Source organism: Argopecten irradians, chromosome 10, assembly GCF_041381155.1.
Source record: "Argopecten irradians isolate NY chromosome 10, Ai_NY, whole genome shotgun sequence".
In the NCBI taxonomy this organism is placed as follows: Eukaryota; Metazoa; Mollusca; class Bivalvia; order Pectinida; family Pectinidae; genus Argopecten; species Argopecten irradians.
The window spans coordinates 25,648,056-25,665,593 of NC_091143.1; the positions used below are offsets into that span (position 1 = coordinate 25,648,056).

Genomic DNA, 17,538 nt, shown 5'->3' on the forward strand with positions numbered 1-17,538 from the left:
ATTAAATAAAGCGGTGCCCATACACACCAGAACAAGACCGGAACTAGAACAGACATTCAAGTATGATCGAAAGGTATCGGTCAATTCTGTTTGACATTGAAATCCGCCTTTGTCAAGACCAGTCCAAGTTATCTTCTAATAGTCCCTTAATTCGAATTTGCACGACGAAGGAATTTTTGAAACTACAAAGAAAACGAAAAAAATGTTGTTAGGAGTTAAGTGAAAGCATAGGTAAGGGATATCAGTCCCAATTGCCCCAATCACCTTTTGAATAACCAGTCTTTCGGTTGGAATGTCTCAATAATAGTTTGTAATCGTGGCTAATGATAAAGATACAGCTGACATTTCTCTATTGGAAAAATTTAAAGTCCGCGAAATTACCAGGTAAAATTTGATTCTCCCACTTAACAGTCACTTCACATCTATAACCTTGTATGTAAGCTGTGCTATCATAGCTTGATTCCAACACTTTGTAATGTCCGCAGACAGAGAATTTCGTAATATTACTTCACGGTCGTTATATTAAAAGTTGTTTATAATTTCAGCAACATTAATGGCCAAGACGGTGTTTAAAGAATATCTAGAATGCCTAGTATTTACGTATGTTCCATATCAATATGTCTATAATGGCTGCCAGTCTGAATACTTAATGGGACATTGTTATTCTTCTTACATGTGACAACTTACAACAACATCACCAGTCTATGACCCCCATCACACGATTCTGATTCGGTTCCATCATGTTATGGATATGTGTCCAATCACCATGGCCAAGATCCAGCACCCACCAGCGACAAATTAGATGGTGAACATTTTGTCTATTTGGGTCAATGTCAGTTTTTTTGTCTCTTTTGAAGAATGCTTTTGCAAATCATTCATGTACAACTTGCAATTGATAGTGGTTGTGAAATACGTGCATGGATGTTTACTAATATGTAAATATATATCCACATGCATATGATTTCTTTTCCATAAAAATAAATTTATTTGATCACAAAAACTTTATAAACCTGTCCATTGTATACCGAATGATGCATTGTTTTATCCTATATTTATACATTCTTAAAAATAAAACGGTGCGGCTACATTAGTAAGTATAATACGATTAAATAAATATGATTTAGTTTCATATTGCAAAGAGGGCGTTATAATTGCCCCATTGTGTTATTTTAACATAAAAGAGACTACATTTGGATATTTTCTATTACTTACTTACGTCTCCATTGATACCGGCTCGCTTTTGTTCAGGGGTTGAGCGTCTGTGAGGAAAACTTGTGCTATATCCCCAGGAACGAGACTCCATAGTCTTCCTTTGCGCAACACGCATACACCGTCCTTATGACACTAGCCGAAATTGCACGTTAATCCATTTAAACAACCGACATAAATTTTGTCGAAAATAAGCATCATTGTTGAAATGTGCAACATATAATTTGAATATCAAAAACGATCATTTACACGAAAACATTTACTACATAGCACAAAATGTCAACGAATTCTACAATTATATGATGTTATCTTGTATCACATCATTCAATTTTGAAAATTTTCTCAATTTTATGAAATTTCTTATGATATATTTAAATAGCCAAGAGATTAAAAACATATTTCTTTATGAATTTACAATGCTTTCAGAAAATAGTAGATTTAGTTTGATGATTCTACCGGTATTTTGAAAATCAAGCATTAAAAACACCTGTCTGTGTTGACCTAGATGAATATTGCGTTTCCTTTTCAGTTATGGTAAATTATGGTAAATAGATCTTGTTTTCAATTTCTTTCCAATAAAGATATTAAATTTCATGACTGTTTAACTACATATTGTAAAGTGATGATTATAGAGAAACCACTATTTGGTTTGTACCAGTCAGTGTAATTTAAGGACGACATCCCATATGTGTAATATCTTGGTGTGAGAATGTTTGCATGTTTTTGGGGGGCTGTGTTATATTGGTGTTGTCTCCTTGCAATAGTGGATCTCAACATGGAATTCGAACTCGCAACCCAGAGGTAGGAGCTTGTAGTAATATGTTGAGACATCTTAACCACTCGTTCACCGCGGTCTCCAGTTGCAACGGAAATGTTAGAAGCAAGTGCGTTATGAAAAAGAGAAAAGATAATATCCTAAAGTTACGTCATGTAATAGGGACAACTTTTACAATCTTACGCTCTACCTACAGGGAAACTTCTCAGAGAACGATAGTTCATGTTCATGTACAGTGGACATATCAAAATTAAGTAAGAACTGTTTTCTAAGGTTGATTCTCAACATCAAAAAAAATCTAATATGACCAATTAGATAGCAAAAACATAATAGATATTAAAAAAACTGTTCAAGTCCATTTATTTGACTTTTCATAAGAATAGTTGTAAAGGAAAAATGTAAGTAATTCAATATCGACTTCAAAATTAGCATTTGGAAAATAATAGCGCCGTTCGTTATATGTTAACTTTTCGGAGGTGAATGTGTCATCAGAAAAGATATGAAACATGCATCCGCCGTCCTATTGACAAACTTTACATTAAAGAGGTTGAAATGTTTTTATTACCAAATTGTTGATGCTATTTGGACATTTTGGTAGTTCAATCAAGAACATCGTCTCTTTACACCTTTGGTACATCTCCATTATTTATGGACTTAATTCACTGTTTTAGAAATAAAATCCAGTTGGCAATTTGTTGTTGTCCCAGTGTGCTCGTAAAAGGCGCCTAGATTTGGAGTCTTATTTTTTTCTGCTGGTTATGCGTAAATCGCTCGCCCCGTTGAGTAAGGCGCTGGGGTATGTCCCCTGGCCGACCGCAACCATAGTCTTCGGACAAAATTAAGTGATGCTTTCTGTTCCTACTTAGTTCTAAGCATGCAAGGAGTGGGACGACTGGTTCGCCCGTTGTCAGTAGTTGTGACTGTGTGGTGTGATTGTTTCTGGCGACATGGTTCAGTGAGATAGCACTATAAAAAAGAGCAATCGCACAACACAATAAAACGTTAATCTGAAAAATCAGAAAATTGCATTGTTGGTTAGATGATTATAATTAATATTTTATTACTAGATAAAGTCGTTTTACGACTAGACATCGATCAGAGATGCGTTTGTTTTTCGAGGTTGCGATAAAAGGAAACTTAAATATTTAGTGTTATCTCACTAATTCCAGTTGACATCGGCTATATCATTCGTTCCACTCACGTTGAATGCTAAGTAGGAACAGAAATTAAAGGCTATGGTGATGTGTGTTTCGGCCAGGGGACAAAACCAAAAGCCTTCCTTACAGGCGTGAACGATCAATTCAAAGTCAAAAGTGAAGTGGTGTTAAGGGAGAAAAGTCAGTTTAAAAGTCCGTTAGGGCTACATGAAAAAAGCATAAGATTCCAAATTTAGTCGCCTTTTATGATCATGCAATAGGGAAAGCAGGTCTATTTCTGGCGCCCTACAATCAACACACAGTCAAGACACAGTTTATATTGGGTGGATACTTTATATGAAACGTTATAAAGCATATTATAAAAAACATTTTTTCAGAACAAATATCGCAAAATCTGATTGAAATGATGAAAATAATGGAGATATACATATGATACGTATACGCATTTGTCCATATAATTTTCATATCATAATTGTAGGCCTTATGAAATATTTTTCGGCTAAATCCAAAAAAAAAACAAAAACTGCTAAATGCATATTCACAAAAAATACCTATCTAGATGCTTCTAAAATAAAGCAATTGTATCTCCCGATTAAGATGTGAAATGCGAAATTGATTTTATAAATAAGCTGCATTGACGAAAGTAGACCGTTATTTTGTCAACCATCTTGTTCGCCATTTGGAATATTTTTACAAATTTCACCACGGATGTCGTGATGGCATCATCCAGTTCCTGATGAGGGATATGTTAAAGAACATTTTGTGTAAACATAATGTTTCACGGATGTCTGCAGCCAACAATAATCGAAGAAAGACAACTCGTGTTCCATAAAACACTACTCATCTCTCATTGATCGTGAAAACTGAAGAGACACATAATTGAGTACAAGTCGAATTAATAAAAAAAAACTTCATTGCCAAATACTTTGAGGTTAAGCGTCCATATGTTACAACTGAACTATTTTTGAAATTTAAGCATTTTCTAAAATCACATACATATTATATATGTGACGATTAGAGATCCAAAAGGGATCTTGGCGCCCACCGTTGATAGATCTTCATAACGGAGTTTTACATTTTTCCCAATCAAATTTTTGATAACATAGTGACCCTGCACATAAAATATGTAAATTTTGAAGAATTTTGTCAAAACTCAGCAATATTTTAGTCTACGTACATGTTCATCTAATTGAAATTGGAAATTTCTGCGTCATATGCAGTTCCACTGCCATACACATGTATATGAAACCACATTGAAAGTAGCTCAGCAGAAAACAGATGAACCAATCACTGGAGTGCAAATATTTCCTTTCAAGACTTCAGAAAAAGCGACGCCAAACATCAAAGCTACACAACCAACCACAGTGTTTTGATGTACACTAAACGACTAAATTACATGTTTTGTTATGTTGCCTAAAATATGCCTGGACTATGAGATAGTCCAGGGGTGTAGATATCGTAACTCGGATCAGAACCCCTGGAGTATCAAGGATGCAACCTGCTCTTTGTTAAAGTTGCTTAGGGATAATTAAGAATATTAGTTAAAACCTGCCAGACATAGTGATTGTTTAGACATGTCAATAACTTGTCCAGCTCTTTGAGTAAACGGTACAGGGTTAACTACTCCCACTTAATTGGTTGTTTGGCCAATGGAAATAGTTTTATGCTGTATGAATAAGAATGTTTTAGAAAATTATGTCATATTTCGGATCACAGTAGTGACCGTCTCACGTAAAATACTGTAGTTAATGTGGACAACGTATCGTTACCATAATGAATGATTAGTTCAACCCATACTGTACTTGAGAACTTTTGTGTGTAATGTACATGTATATTCTTGGACTTTTTTTCTGTTTTGTTTTGAAGAAGAGCATACATGATTTATTTTGATGCTTTGTTTTTGTTATTACAGTGCTTATTTTTACTGTTAAAACGATTAATAGCATGTGTCGAAATTTCTTGTTTTGTCCCCAAATTGATACGCAACAAGAAAAAATGTATAAAAGTAAGACAAATCAATATTTATGGATTTTTGTGATTTTACTATATAAAGGGTGTAGTTGCGCTTATTACACTGAGTTATACTGAATACAGTTATACATTTTACTGTAAAAATTGTATAAGTGTTTTTACAACAGTACCTGCGCTAATTCAGTACTCCCGTAAAACCATGTACATATATGCCTTATGTGATATTTCAATGATTCAAATTCAGTTTTCTGCGGCATTCACCTAAACCTAAAGTGTTCCAATATGGTGTATATGTCATAAGAACACTATCAATTATTTTTAATAATTGTAAAAAATTTCAATGTAAAAATACTACAAATATAATTATGGATCAATCAAGTTACAAGATACTAGAAGCTAGTAACAATTCTAGTAGAGATCAAGATGGAAAAATAACGCTATACAAAGAGCAATTTGCACTTGATTAAATAAAAAAATAATGTAAGGCAACTATATTTTTTTCTATTTCTGTTGAGTGTTTATATCTTATATTTCATTATTTAATAAGATTTTCTTTGGGAAGGCCTTACGCTTTGAGAAAAAAAACCCATTAAAGTACAAATAGTAATTGTCGCACGACTACATCTCTAGGATTAACACGTTTCAGACCAAGTTAAAAAACCCATTAAAGTACAAATAGCAATTGTCGCACGACTACATTTCTAGGATTAACACATTTCAGACCAAGTTATCAAAGTTATGTTTCAGAGAAAATAACAGAATTAGTTGCATAAAACGAAGCGTCATTATAAATAAATGATGTATCTTTGGTATCACCACTGAGAAATGAGGTAAACTTTATCAAAACAAATGTTTCAGTTATTTTCTCAATTTGGGTACAGTATCAATTTGGGTACAATGACGTTATATCGGTGTCGTCTCCTCATTGTCATTCGCCCTGTGACAGTAGGTACCGTTATGACCAAAAGAGAAATTGTATTGTTAATTTGATGTTAAATTATCAAATTATCAAATAAATTGAACTACTTAGATACAAATATTACATTAATAACTTCAAGTCGACCAGTTCTCAAAATGATGCATTAGCACGCTGAGCAGAGATTTGGATAGTATATGCCTACACATGCTTAAATCACAGTAGAGCAATAAATAGTAGCTTGAAACCTATAAAATATTGATAGTGTTGCGCATGCGCCGGTAAAATCTAGGCGGAAGTGACCAGTGGCAGCTGAGGAGGCAACATCCGCCTGAAAACAGACAGCCGGTGAAGAAGAAAACAAACAATAATGGCTGCTAACAGCAGCTTCCAACTGTCAGGCGGTTACAATGACAAACCGCCATCATCAACTGGAAGTGGTGATGCCGACCTGGCTAGTGATCCCGCCAGTAGTGGCTTTTTCAGTAACGACTTCAAGAGGTGTGTGATACATCATCTTCGACTTCGGTCGTTTCGGCCCATCGTCCCTTAACATTGTTTACTGAATTTATTTATAAAATTGAACATTCCTCTTATTGTGATGAAGCCTTTTATTTTGAAATATCTACCTTATGAAATACGTCCAATAACGTGATTGATATTTTATTTGGTATTTATTGGTAAAGTGTGTCCATTTTGAGGAAATTAAAATTTTGTCATATGATCTCATCTGCTTGGTTTATTGATACTCAGATAAGTTCAAGTTGTACTAAAATTACGGGTGATTGAAGTTCTTCTTCTTCGGTTTCCCGTCAATAGTGACGATTATAGGTGAGGTGATACGGCTCAGTGGCGTGCACGTGGGGGAGGGGTTATATAGAGTGCATTCTGACTTTGAACATGTGAATAGTACAACTATTTCTTGTTATGGAAAGTAAATATTGCTGTCAGAAGCTAAAGAATTTGTGATGGAAATCATAAAAATAAAAACATGTAAAAATTACTAAAAAGAATGGTTAGTTTTTATGATGTGAAACTGTATACATTTATTCTCACTATATAATATATTTATGTTAGGGAGATTACACATTCCTGTCGAGTGCCCCGACCAGGAATCGAACCCGGGTCTCCGGCGTGGAAATCTACGGCTCTACCGACTGAGCCAAAGAAGCATGCTCCGTCAGCTGAGTGACAGAGACCGTATTTAACACTATGTACAAGTCACACCGACCCGCTCCTTTTACACTACTCCCCCTGTTTTTCTTGAGATTTCCTAAATCTCAACCCGAGACTCTTTAACCACCTACCATGGGTTATTTAGTTGGGCGCCAATGTAGAAGAACAGGGAAAATACACATTCCTGTCGAGTGCCCCGACCAGGAATCGAACCCGGGTCTCCGGCGTGGAAATCTACGGCTCTACCGACTGAGCCAAAGAAGCATGCTCCGTCAGCTGAGTGACAGAGACCGTATTTAACACTATGTACAAGTCACACCGACCGCTCCCTTCTCACTATATAATATATTTATGTTAGGGAGATATTGTTTGTTTGATAATTTCATTGTAGAAAATGTGTGACCTAGAGTTCTGCTTAAAATCAGAGCATTAAGGCTATTCTATTGTGTGTTTTGGGTTGATATATCCATTTTTACATGTTCAGGTATAGTAAATGTGTTGCAATGATTTCATTTGACTTTATTGTCTGACATATATTTATGTCCTATAAGTTGAAATGACCATGCATATTCATATTTCATTTCTGTACTGTTTCAGACATGATGATCTCAAGACCATGTTGGATGGGAACAGAGATACACACAAACTAGAGGCCATGAAGAGGATCATTGGGGTATGTAATATGAAGTCAGACATTTTGTTAGCTCACTCAGGGTGAATGTATGAAAATTGATTACCGTATTTGACCGCAAATAAGACCCCCTCCAAGAGAAGAAATAAAGGTCAAAAGTGGTAGGGGGTCTTATTTGCAGACAATTAACCAGTGATTTTTCTCCTTATATAACCGAGGTCGGTAACAATCCTATTTTCAATGCCAAACCCACCTATATATTTTTCCCAAATACAATGAAAAATTCCCAAATCGAATTGCTGAGAAAAAAGCTGTCCTAGCTGATAAAAAATGTTTTGTTGATGCAATATTAATATACCTCTACTTTATTTACACTATATAAAAGATACTTTGTTAAATTTACTAGCTCCCTGCTTTTTCCAAAAATCTCTCTCAGCTGTGTGTTAGTCATCGAACTAGCACACCCTTGCACTCGGGTATTTCCGTTTAACCAATCAGATTTGAGGTGGTCGGGACTTGTTTCCAGTCACACCATCAGTTGCTAGGTGACGTAACAATTGGACAGAGCTAGTTTCCGATCACGCCATCTCCGTTGACGTACTCAGACGACGTTAGTATCGATCGGAAACTGTTACCGAACACGTCGTCATGTTTATCTTGTAAGTGAGAGGCTTGTGAAAAAATGTAATGGGGTCAGAGGTTATGGATTTTTAACACACTACAGTAAAACCTCTCTATTAAGACCACTTGAGGGTCTGAGTGAAAGTGGTCTTAATAGCGGGGTGGTCTTAATACCGAGGTGCATCGGATTGACTTCTAATCAGTAAGAACCGTAACTCTGTACATTATAATTAAAAATAGTATATATACTTGTACTGTACATGTATATACAATGTATATCTTATATGTATACAGTTACATAATAGACTTGTATATTTTTATTTAGTTGAATATTTTGTTTTTAATTAAATAATCTAATTAATAAATTCTAATTCACATAACATACACACATAGATTTCCGCCTTTCTCTTCAATATCGACTGCACTTGTGTTTTACCGATACCAATCTTGTTCGGCGAATTGACTACGGCCTTTGCTACAGTTATGTAAGGAGTTCAACTTTCTTATTCGTTTACGTGGTGTACCCTTCTTGATTTAAATTGCATATGAATTTAAAAGAGGTGGAAATATTACATACAAACGTTTGAAAGTTATCGTGTTTGTATGGAAATTTAATTTAAGTTTTGTCAAAACAAAAATACGGCGACATTCTTACCGGATTAATTTCACAATCATAACGAAACGCCTTAGATCCACGATGTTCATTTTACTCACCCGTGAAGATAGGGGTTTAAATACTGCTACTGTAAAATCATTAGAGCCCAGGTTAATGTTTTGATTAGTAAACTAAAGATCGATTACTACACGCGCTCTTTCAAGTGATCCGATAATTGGTCTAGTTTCACTTTCAAAGCGCCACCTAGCTACTAGGTCAACATGCATGACAAGGGCGACGACCCGTATCGGTAAACAAAAGATCGAAACCTCACGTAGACACGTGGTCATCTTGGCTAAATAATGGGGACCATCAAAAGCCCTATGGTCACAGTTATTATGCGTATGTATCGGGTAATTAATTGGATTATAATTGACCTCGATTCCGTCACTCCAATACCCCGCTTAGTAAACAACCGACCGTACAGGTAACGGTCTGTCACTTGACAAGCGATTGACGGACACGGAAGAATGGTCGTAATGAAGCGGGCAATTAGCGTTGGCTAGTGGTCAACATGACACAGGTGAATGGTCGTAATTATGGGGTCAATTACCGTTGATCAGTGGTCATTGGGACTGCCTGGACTGGTCGTAATACGGAATAGCGGGGTGGTCGTAATACTGAGACGACCAGTACAAAGATATAGAGGGGAAAATAACGGGACTGAAAAGAAGTGCCCGTAATAGCGGGGTGGTCTTAATTCTGAGGTGGTCGTAAGGCGAGGTTTCACTGTACGTACAGTTGTTATTTACATATTTCGGCTACCTGTAAGTGGTTAACGTCACAGAATTTCAACAATATTTATATACAAATTTAGTATGATGCCTAGTTTTATAAATGTTGAAATATCGAGAAATCATAGCGGAATCAAATTTTAACCTGCGATTTGAATAGAAGCAAAACAAAACGGACATAGAATCACAGTTATCATCTCAGAATAATTTGTATGTTTGAAGATAAGATTACGTAGATCGGTTACAATGTAAAATTATCTCAATCTCCAATGGCCATTGCCGTACGCGACAGGAATAGAGAGAACGTTAGCGTATGAAAGAAATATATTTTTAGTCTAATCATAGCTTTTGTATGTATCGGTATATTAAAACAGTTAAAGTATGGGATTGAGTGATATATCAAGTTTCCGGTTTCCCTTGAACTTGCTTATTTATTTATCATAAACAGAAGAATTTACATACATCATCTCGCCCAAATGAGCAAACAATCGTGATAAAACTTCAATGTGCTGACATGCAGTTTGTTGTAACACATGTGTAGGAGAATGGCGTCGGTTTGAAGCCATGCTTTCGCACTTTCACACTGGGTTGTGTTTGAGAATTTGATTGGTATTGTAATTGATGCGATGAAAGTTTGATATTTCAGAGGTTAATTTAAGTACTATCTGCATTAAAATATCGTAGCAAGGGCTTTTTGTATCCACAGTAAAATACAAAATATGCAGCTTGTCACTTTATACTAACTGCGTAAACAAACGTCATTGCGGCTGAAATGTAAAGCACTTTTTATGTTATTTATATTTCCAGATGGTTGCCAAGGGGAAAGATGCCTCAGAGTTATTCCCTGCTGTTGTGAAAAATGTTGTTTCTAAAAATCTTGAGGTGAGAATTTATTTCATTTGAACCAGAAGGAATCTGTAGGTCTAAAGATTCTATTTTTTATATAAAACTTTGAAATGCACAGTGTGCAACTAATTAAGGTTCTTTTTCACTGACCCATTTTTAAAAGTACCTATTTTTTACTTGAAGGTGAAGAAGCTGGTGTATGTCTACTTAACGAGGTACGCTGAGGAACAGCAGGACGTGGCTTTATTATCAATCAGTACATTCCAACGGGCACTAAAGGTATGTAGCTTTACAGTAGGAAAAGGGGTGTATTGTTCGTTGAAAGATCTAGGGCAAACTGTTACGAAGCAAATCAGGATTTGTGCTAAGCAATTTAAAAGTTGTGAAAGATATTGTGTAGAAGAGAAAGTTATTTCATTTAGGACTTAATTCCCAGATCAAACATAAAAATACATACCAACCATTCAGGTTTTCTCCTTGGGTTACCTCCCTTTATATTTTAACTCCCACTAAAAGGCCCTTTGTGCTCGTTTGTTTGAGCCATCTTGAGAAATGTGTAAAAGAACTTGTTTAATATTTTAATCACAAATTATATCTGTGTGTGTTTAGGATCCTAATCAGCTGATTCGAGCCAGTGCCCTGCGTGTGCTGTCCAGTATCCGAGTACCGATGATCTCGCCTATCATGATGTTGGCTATCAAAGAAGCGGTGGTGGACATGTCGCCCTACGTTCGTAAAACAGCAGCACATGCCATTCCTAAACTCTACAGGTATATTATAATTAAAAAAAGCAACAGAAGGGAGATTGAAAACAGCTTGTTATAGAAATTAACTGATGGAGGACGAACATAAGCTATTTTCCAATTATTAATATTGCAATTTTGATAATGAATAATTGATTTGAAAAAAAAATATAGATTTTCCAGTTTTTCCACTTTTGTTGACTTTGTGATTTTGACTTAGTGATAAATACTAATCTCTACAGTATATGTCAGAATTTACAACTGGTTCATATTTTCTTTGATATAGCCTTGATCCAGAGAATAAAGATCAACTAATAGAAGTTATAGAGAAACTGCTGGCTGATAAAACTACTGTGAGTAAACAATTGCAGATTTCAGTTACTTTTAATAAATTGAAAAAAAGAAGACTTTTTGTCACCCCGATTGTACTTCTCCTTGTATTGTTGTAATTGCTTATGATATCTAACCTTTGCAATCGCATCAAGCATTGTCAATGTCGGAAGCTAAATCCATGTTAATCAGTGATTTATGAGACTTGCCTAGATAAGTCCTGAGCTCATGATTTTCCTGTGGCGCTCACCAAAATTTTTATAACCACTATTTCTCTTAACCTGGACAGGGATATCTGCAATATTACAAGTGTGAGATTTTTCTATCTCACCCTAGGGTAAAGACAAGTACGAAATCTTTGCACATAGTCATGTAGGGTAAGAGAAAAAGAATCATTCACCCTCTTTGGGGTGTGACAGGGGATCTTAACCCTCAGGATAAGATTCTTAAGCTGTCAAACACTTGGCCTCGTGTTTGACTACTTAAGAATCTTACATACCCTTCGGGTTGAGATTCTATTAATCCCTTCTGTACTGGGCTTATCAAAATTGGTAAATTAGTGTTCTGGACTTTAAAAAAAATCCTACATAATTGTTGCTATTTGTTTGTTACAGTTGGTAGTTGGGAGTGCCATTCAGGGGTTCGAGGAAGTGTGTCCCGAGAGAATTGACCTCATACACAAAAACTTCCGTAAACTGTGTAATCTGTTAGTGGATGTGGAGGAGTGGGGACAGGTCGTGATCGTCAACATGCTTACCCGATACGTCAGGACCCAGTTTGTCTCTCCCAACCAAGGGGTAATGGGCATCTTTATTACTTAAACTTAATTTGATGCATATACTCATAACCTGTAACAAATTGTATCTACAGACACTGGATATTTACAGTTATGTTCTCTAATTATTTTTTCCCTTTGCTTCGGGATGAAAAATGACGTTTTTAAAGTGTTTTGTTCAATTCACTTATATTTCAATATGAATTCTTAATAAGATTGACCTGTAAAATAATCTACATTTCTTACTGGAGAAGCATACATTGTTTAATATAAAGTTGTTTGTTTTGTTTTAATAGGATGGTGTGGAAGAGGAGAAGGAATTTTATGAGGACTCCGAGAAAGAGGATGAAGAGGAAGAGAAGGAAAATGAAGGAGGATCGAAGGCTAAACCCTATGTGATGGACTCTGACCACCGACTACTGCTGAGACAGGCCAAACCTCTACTTAACAGCAGAAATGCTTCGGTATAGCAAATAAGTAGATCAAAATAAGCAGCTCATAATCCTAAGTTGTCTGCATTTTATTTCATTCTCTATAATATTAACTCTATCACATCATCACAAACAATTTTCTTATCAAATCATTATCTAGCCAGACAGGTGATGATCCAGTTTAACTCATTTTGTATGTATTTGACTACCTTATTTATTCCATTAGAAGCCCTAGGGGCGTGAGATTTTTCAAAGAGGGGGCTTCTAATATAACACGATCGTGTCAATTTCTGGCTAGAAATTTTAATTGGGTTATGACTGAGTTCTCCATATCACTTTCATTTTGCCAGAAAATGTTAAATAAAATCAAGCATAGTCATTTTAATTCCTTATACATCACTACCATGTAATCAACGTGTTAGAGGCCATGTCCATAACAGAGCTGCCATGATGTGATTGTTTTCATTCGAGATCGATGCAGTGCATCATGGGAGCACATGTTTGAAGAGAGTGTCGGAGTGCATTCATATAGCAGATGCAAGAAATACTTCATATAAAATGTTTTAATGCAGTTCATACTTGCATTTATAGTTGAAACATTATCAAGGTAGGTAACCACATTGATAACAATACAAGAAGAATTCTCATGACAAGTACTTTTTGGCCCAGTGAATACATGGCTTTGTCACCCAATACCCTAATTGCAGTAGGCATGTAAGTCAGCCCTTTGAAGTTTAATCATGATTGTAAGCTCATATTGCTAAAGACAAATGTGTTGTTAAGATTTTGAAAATGATTCTCTATTGATTTATTACCTTTACAGTGTGAAATTTGGAAGTTTTGATGGGAAGTTTGATGACTTACGTTTGGAAAATTGGACTTTTTTATGGGAAGTTTTGTGACTTAGGTTGAAAAAAACTAAGGAAATAGGTAGAGGCATTTATCATAGACGGGTCTTCTAATTGAATAAATACGGTATGTGTTTACAGGTTGTGGTGATATTACTTATTTTTTGTGTATCTTTTTACAGGTTGTGATGGTCCTAACCTATTTTGTTTGTATCTGTTTACAGGTTGTGATGGTGATACCTATTTTTGTGTGCATCTGTTTACAGGTTGTGTTGGTGTTACCAATTTTGTGTGTATCTGTTTGCAGGTTGTGATGTCAGTGGCCCAACTGTACCATCACTGTGCCCCTAAGGCTGAAGTAGGAGCCGTAGCTAAGGCCCTGATCAGGCTTCTCAGGAGCCACAAGTAAGTTGTGTAAGGATTTGATGTAACAGGTTTAGGGTTGATGAATTGTAACTTTAATATTTGGAGTTGTTTCAGAATTTGTACATTTCTAAGTGATTTTTTTTTTTTTTTTTTTTTAAATTGTTATCTTCTCTTGTCAATAGTATTATGGTAGTTGATGTTCCATTGCTCCCATAACATGAGAGTCAACTGGTCAGTCGTTTTTCATTTCCGAAGGGTTATATTTCTTTGATGCAGCTTCCGACGTCAGATGAAGGCGGAATGAAAAGTGCAATAACATCAATATTTCTTGCTCTAACAGTGGCCTCAAGTTATGGTTTTCCTAGATAAATGGGATAATTAATACCTAAACTGGTAAGTACACATCAATGTTATATTGATGTGTACTTACAGTTTAGGTAATAATTATCCCATTTATCTAGGAAAACCATAACTTGAGGCCATGAGGCCACATAAAATAGTATTTTAGCGGATTAGATATGATGAATTTAAATATGGTGGCTGGTTACTACAAAAAACAGAAGTGAGTTCAAGCGGGCAGAATGCAAGTAAAAGTAAAGGCAGATCAAGCGTTTTTGGGGACTTTGCAATTCATTTTTTCTATTTACCGGCCGGATCGCTTTCATCATGAAGTTTTGTCTGGATCATGAAAGTTTACGTTAGAAGATGTAAATATTTGTTTTAGATGAAATTTACGGCTGGTTTTGTCAAAATACTTGTTGATTTATGAAAAAGAGGTAGGTATTTGACATTGATGACGATTTAAATATGATTTAAAAGTTTTATATTGTCACAATCCAAACTTTAAAAATGTCAGCATCAGGTAAATGGCCTATTGGAAGTTAAAGGTTAGACACGACGTAATGTTCCAAAATGTCTTATCATGCTATACCTCTAACATTGTTGGAGTACTGTTCCATAGGACATTCTCGATTTAGTGACCATTTCTTTGAAAATAAATTTCTACACAAGCAATATTTCTTAATGTGAATAGAAATATTGCCTAGTATGTAGAAATTCGCATGAATGTTTTCTTCACTTGAAATTTATGTGAAAACTTTCACATGAAATTCACTTTTTTGCCCTGATTCACTTGAAATTCACATGAAGAAATATTGTCTGTGTAACTTACAAAAAATGTTATAACTGTACTATAGTGATTGTCATTTTAGCATCATATTTTGTTAGGTAACAATCATTGAAAGGTGGGCCTAAGATCAATGGAAAATAGTGCTTTACCCACATTGTTTTGGTATCTCAAAACCTCAGCATTGTTTTAATTAAAGGAAAGGTAAATGTAGAAAGTGTAGCTATATTATCTTTTAATTTGTCTTCCAGAGAAGTACAGAACATCGTACTCAATAACATTGCTACATTGTATATGTAACAGGGTGCAGGATTTACAATAAATTTAATACTTGCCTAAGCCAGGGATAGAAATCGGGACCTCAGGATTACTAGTCTGACGCTCAACCGATCGAGCTAAAGAGAAGTTCTCTCTAGCTGAGCTACATATTGCGGCTAGTATTGACCAGGCTTACATACAAATGTATGTCTTTTATCTTCCAGAGAAGTACAGTACATTGTCCTCAGTAACATTGCTACATTGTATATGTCTTTTATCTTCCAGAGAAGTACAGTACATTGTCCTCAGTAACATTGCTACAATGACCATCAATAGGAAGGTGAGAGTCACTATTTATGCTTCTCGACAAATTCAGAGTATTATATCTGATCTAAAATTGGAAAAAGTTCAAAGATATCGTGTACAGATTGAAAAATGTGACACGTACATTGTATATAATAATCGTTTTTGGAATTTCATTTAAATCAATTTTGCATTGATTACACATCTGTTCAACATAATTATAAATACTTTATTTTGTACTTATCTTTAGCTATATTATACTAGTGATGATTCTATTTACTAGGGCATGTTTGAGCCGTTCCTGAAGAGTTTTTACATCCGGTCAAGTGACCCTACCCACATTAAACTACACAAGGTAAAGTATACACACACTGCTGTCAAACCTTACAGTAAAAGGGCCGTATAACCACAGCCAAGAGTAACATTTTTTCTTGCACCTTTGGACAATAATTATTATATCGTTACATTGTTACTGCATTTCAGGGTATATTTTTGATAAATGTCTTTGCAATAACTGTAAAGTAATGTTGATTAAAAGGATGAAAGTGTGGAAAACATCTTTATAAATTATAAAAGATATTTCACTCATGATTTACTGTTTGATTAATAATAAACAATGATGAGAATATACATGTTCGTAGTGAAACACATTTGTCACTTCCATGTAGGAGAGCTTTATTTAATAATATTTTGTGAACTTGTTTCAGTTGGAAATCTTGACTAATTTGGCCACAGAGACTAACATCTCAACCATACTGAGGGAACTTCAGGTTTGATATTTATTGATATTCTGATGTTCATCAATTTAAAAAAAAGGTTGACAAAAGATATCCCCGATACCAGTAAATACAATTGAGTTTTTATTTCACTGAGAGATTGTTCTAGCTTTTTCTAAAGCAATACAAAGTAACTTAACTGTACTAGGGTACATTGTGTAAAATATACATGTTTGAGTATTACTTTGGTAACATAAGAAATAGGAATATTTTTACATGGTCTTTAGTCTTAGAATTGAAGTTAAAGAGTTCTGATTTGACTTGCTCTTGTAATAATGTTTGAGTAATCTCACTTTGGTGTTTGTATTGTACAAGTTATCTATCTTCACTCTACCTACACTACAAATTGCCTGTTTATAATTTACATTGAACTGAGGGTTTTTAAATTTGAAACAATTCTGTTGAAATAGATATGTTGATAATACTGTCAAACTTTGTTAACTTAATCAGTAATTTCCGTCCTAATAATATGTCACTTTTGTGTTAAAGATGCTCCTCCGCTGACAAATGGTATTTTTTCTCTTTTTAAACCAGGAGCAGACAAAAAACTATTTTCTTCTGTTACAAAAGTTACTTACTTATACCACCATTGAAAAGTTTGAGCTTCTAATTTTGCTTCAAGATAAAGATATTAAAGATAATTAATTGCATCCCGAAAATATTCCATGGCACTTTGTCCTATAAGGAATGAACTACTCATTGCACATGCACCAGAGGCAAATTAAATTATTTTTTGTGTTAATTAATGAGACACATATATACACAATTAAACACCAATTATTGCTCAAATGATGGGTATCGTTTATGCTCTGTCGGCAGTGGAGCATCTTTAAGCATTATAGTTACAATGATGTTGATATTTTCAGACCTATGTGATATTTTCACACCTAT

General features: G+C 35.0%; 1 pseudogene; it reads left to right on the top strand.

Annotated features, from left to right (window-relative positions):
- The first annotated feature begins 6,329 nt into the window (after positions 1 to 6,329).
- The window catches only part of LOC138332626 (AP-3 complex subunit beta-1-like), a 33,450-nt pseudogene continuing 22,241 nt past the window's right edge, over positions 6,330 to 17,538 (top strand).